Below are 5,460 nucleotides of genomic sequence, written 5' to 3'. Positions count from 1 at the left end.
TTGAGGATTAGTAGAGTGTTTCACATAAATTATATTATTTCTTGGCACTAGAGATTCAAACACATAATCTGAGAGTCTCCTGCTAATTCTGTGTTTAGGATGGTGGGCAAATCCAAACTGAGAGCCATGTAAATGTCATGAAGATGCCATAAACATCATTGCATGACTTTCCTAAGCACTTAATATAGCCTCAAGGAATATAACATTGGTCATCATGACTGTAGATTTTGTGTTTGCAAATTTACATTTTCACTAACATTTATCCAAGCACAAATTACAGTACTGTTGATTGTTAATAAGTCAATAGCATATATTAAAACGATTTTATATATTCATTGGTTAATGAAAATGTTGTGATTAAAAGCTCACAGAAACCTGATTCTTTATATCTCCTGGAATATTTTTTTTTAAGACAGGATCTCAGTCTATCACTCAGGCTAGAGTGCAATGGCATGATCAATACTCACTGCTGCCACAACTTCCCAGGCTCAATCGATATTCCTTTCCCAGCCTTACCAGTAGCTGGAACTGCAGGCATGCACCACCATGCCAGGCTAACTTTCTTATTTTATGTATAGATAGGGATCTCTCCATATTGCCTAGGTTGATCTTGAAGTTCTGGGCTCTAGTGATCATCCTGGCTTGACCCCCAAAAGTGCTGAGATTACAAGCATGAGCGACTGCACCTGGCCAAAGTTTATTATTCAATAATTCAGTGTTTTTGTTGACTTTCTGGAACATAACCACTGAGAATGAGAATGGAATATGTTTTATAATCAATTCATGATGGTTGAAATAGCAAATGAAATAAGGCATGAATATTTTACTTTTGCAGCATGACAGATGAGACATCAGAGTCAAATGTCTTGAAATAACCAACATGTAAGCATTAAAGTAATATATAAATCAAGGTAAACATATGAGAAAAAAAAAAGAAACCAGTTAGGAAGGAAAGCATTGCAATCAGTTTTTGTATCAATAACATTAAATAAAGTGAGTAAAACTGTGCTTCCATTTTCCAGTTGTTTAAGGACTATGTGAAGAATGAAAATGCACTGCTAGCTAACATGAAGAGTCAATCAAAACACTCTCACTTAAATTTGGATCCTTTAAAAACTATATTATTTGAATAATGTAAGCTAGAAATAAATCTCCGACCCACAAAACCACATTGTGCTACATCTAAAATTGCTTGATTAACCCACATGGTATGAAAATAAAACATAAATAAATACTCCTTAGAAACTGTAACAACAAACTGTTGGGATACATGTGTTAAAATCACATAACATGAGTTGACAAAAAGGAATGACAATGTGGAGGTTCAAGTGCTCTCACAGTGAAGGGGGACCAAATGCAATAACAACCTAGACCCTACATAATAAAATAGCCTCAAAATATAGAAAGTAAATTTGGACAAACACATAAGTAATAAATAACTTCATATCATAGTGGAATATTTTAACACATTTACTTAATCAATTTATAAAATAAGCAACAAATTCACCTCACCGGGATAACCCAGCGTGATATCTTCATCTTGAGATTTTTTATTTAATCATGATTGAACTCCCATTCACAATTGCTACAAAGAGAAATAAATACATAGGAATACAGCTTTCAAAGGAAGTGAAGGTCCTCTTCAAGGATAACTACAGACTACTACTCAAGAAAATAATAGAGGAAATAAACAAGTGGAAAAATATTCCATCCTCATGGATAGGAAGAATCAATATCATGAAAATGGCCATACTGCCCAGAGTATTTACAGATTCAATGTTATTCCTATTAAACTACCATTGACATTCTTCACAGAATTATAAAATACTACTTGAAATTTTATATGGAACCAAAAAATGCCCGTATAGCCAAGACAATCATACGCAAGAAAGAACAAACCTGGAGACATCACACGACTTGACTTCAAACTATAGTACAAGGCTACAGTAACCAAAACAGCATGCTACTGGTACCAAAACATATATTGACCAATGGAACAAAACAGAGACCTCAGTATTAACACCATGCATCTACAACCACCTGATCTTCAACAAACCTGACAAAAACAAGCAATGGGGAAAAGATTTCCTTTTTAATAATGGTGTTGGGAAAACTGGCTAGCCTTATGCAGAAAACTGAAACAGACCTCTTCCTTGCATCTTATACAAAAATTAACTCAAGATAGATTAAATACTTAAATGTAAGACCCAAAACAATAAAAACCCTAGAAGAAAACATAGGCAATATCATTTAGGATATAGGCACGGGCAAAAACTTCATGACAAAAACACCAAAAGCAATGGCAACAAAAGTCAAAATCAACAAATTGGATCTAATTAAACTAAAGAGCTTCTGTACAGCAAAAGAAACTATTATCAGAGTGAACAGGCAATCTACATAGTAGGAGAAAATTTTTGTAATCCACCCATGTGACAAAGGTCTAATATCCAGAGTCTACAAGGAACTTAATCAAATTTACAAGTAAAGACAACCCCATCAAAAAGTGGGCAAAAGATATTAACAGATACTTCTCAAAAAAAGACACTTATGTAGTCAACAAACATATGAAAAAAGCTCATCATCACTGGTCATTAGAGAAATGCAAATCAAAACCTCAATGAGATACCATCTCATGTGAGTCAGAATGGCAATCATTAAACAGTCAAGAGACAACAGATGCTGGCAAGGCTATGGATAAAGAGCAATGCTTTTACACTCTTGGTGGGAATATAAATTAGTTCAACCATTATGGAAGACTGTGTTAGTTCAACCATTATGGAAGACTGGTCAACCATTGTGGAAGACCATTGAGGAAGGCGATTCCTCAATGATCTAGACTCAGAAACACCATTTGACCTAGCAGTCAAATTACTGTGTATGTACCCAAAGGAATATAAATCATTCTACTATAAAGACATATGCACACATATGTTTATTGCAGCTCTATTTACAATAGCAAAAACATGGAACCAACCCAAATGCCCATCAGTGATAGACTGGATTTTAAAAATGTGGTACATATTACTTGTCAGAATATCAGCAAGGATTGTAGAAGAACTGGAAAATGCCACCAACCAACAGAATCCAATTGACATTTATAGAACACAATCCAACACCTAATAAAAGCAGAGTACACATTCTTTATAAGTGCCATTGCAACAGTCAGCAATATAGTCCACATCATGGGTCCCAAAATTAACTGTATAAATAAATAAAGAAAATAGTATTAATTATTTAATCTAAATATATTGAAATAAAATGAACAATCAATACAAGTAAAGTAGTGGGAAAATCTCCAAACACTTGGAAATTAAACCACAGGCTTCTAAATAATTTATGCATCAAAGGGGAAATCTCAAATAAAATAAAACATAAATAAATTGATATAAATTAAAATAAAAAACACACATATCAAAATTTGTGGAATGCAGTTAATGCAGTACTGAGAAATTTATAGCACTAAATGTTCACATTAGAAAGTAAGAATGACAGGCAGGTGCGGTGGCTCACGCCTGTAATCCCAACCCTTTGGGAGGTCGAGGCGGGTGGATCACGAGGTCAAGAGATCGAGACCATCCTGGTCAACATGGTGAAACCCTGCCTCTACTAAAAATACAAAAAATTAGCTGGGCATGGTGGTGCGTGCCTGTAATCCCAGCTACTCAGGAGGCTGAGGCAGGAGTATTGCCTGAACCCAGGAGGCGGAGATTGCAGTGAGCCAAGATCGCGCCATTGCACTCCAGCCTGGGTAACAAGAGCGAAACTCCGTTTCAAAAAAAAAAAAAAAGGAAAGAAAGAAAGTAAAAATGACATAAAAATCAAGAATCTTAGCTCTTACTCCTAGAAACCAAAAAAAGAACAAAGTAAAACCAAACAAAGCAGAAGAAAGGAAATAATTAAGATAGTAGAAGCAATTGATAAAATTGAAAACAGAAAAACAATAGTGGAATTTAATCAACTCAAATGGATCATAGATCTAAATGTAAACTTGGTGAAAGATAAATTTTGGTTCATCCATGTAACAAACTGTACACAACTATTAATAAATGGAGCAATAAGAATAAATCTCAAGGACCTCTCATTTGAATGAAAAAGCCAATATCAATGTGTGGCATATGGCAAGATACTTTAATATATCATTCCTGAAATGACAAAATTATAATCATGACAAACAGATCAGAGATTGCTAGGGTCAGGGTTTTATTATAAAGGAGATGTTTGAGAGTGCCTTTGGCATGTTGAAACAGCTCTGCATCCTGACTGTGTAGTTATACAAACCTAAATATGTGATAAAATTTCATAAATCACTGTCAGAAGAAAACCATTTTCATATAAAAGTCATTGAAATCTGAATAAAGTCTTAAATTTAGTTAATAGTATTGATCCAATGTCAATTATCTGGCTTTGATAGTTGCACTATGGTAATACAAGATTTTATCATTGGGGGAAGTTGAATGAAAATTACATGGGAGCTCTCTATAATTTTTTGTCATTTTTTAATATAAAATATTTCAAAACACACACACACAAACACACACACCCCACTATATGTCTGGGCACAGAGACTCACACACAAAGAGGACACTATTTGAAGATGAAACTGTGTAAAGCCAAAGAAAGAGTGCTAGCAAACCACCAAAAATGAGGGGAGAGACACGTAACACATTATCTCTCACAGCCCTGAAAAGGAATCAACCAAGCTGACACATTGATATTGGACTTCTTGATTCCAGAACTGCAAGACAATAAATTTATCTTATTTAACCTTCTCATTTTGTGCTAGGCAGCTCTAGCAAACTCATATAGACTCTTGAACAGGCAGTTGGATTTCCAGAGTGTATACTGTTCACCCAGCACAATACTAGAGGTTCATTTTTGATGATACTTATTCAGAAAATCTGTGTAATGTCGTATCTTAGTTTGCTGGTGCTACCATAACAAAATACCATGAACTCTGTGGCCTAAACTATAGGCATTTATTTTCTCAACAGTTCTAAAGTTGGAGTCCAGGGTCAGCGTACCAGGATGGTGGGGTTCTGGCACGGGATCTCTTCCTGGCTTACAGATGGCCTTTGCATTGCGTCCTCACGGGGCAAACAGAAGGAGAGAGAGCAAGCTTTCCAGCATCTCTTCTTATAAGTACATTAATACTCTCCTGAGGGCCCCACCCTCAACAGGACCTTCTCTGTTAATGGTTTTATCTCCAAATCCCATCAACACTGCAAGTTAGGGCTATAATATATAAATTTGGCAGGACACAGTAAGTTCGTAGTAGGTCTAACAGGCACAATTGAGTGTAATGAGAGTTTATGAAATGTTGGGAGACTAAGTGATCATTTATAAACTGAAAGAATTTACTGGGCATCACGTAAATCCCCTAAGAGATATTAATAATTAATAATGTATGACTGTAATAAACTTGATTTGATCCTTGATCCCAGGCTAGAATTAAATGACTTC

This window comes from Aotus nancymaae, unplaced genomic scaffold (assembly GCF_030222135.1).
Source record: "Aotus nancymaae isolate 86718 unplaced genomic scaffold, 86718_ANA_hifiasm-v0.15.2.pri h1tg000033l, whole genome shotgun sequence".
NCBI classification, from domain to species: Eukaryota; Metazoa; Chordata; class Mammalia; order Primates; family Aotidae; genus Aotus; species Aotus nancymaae.
Note: the sequence above shows the minus strand (reverse complement) of the source record.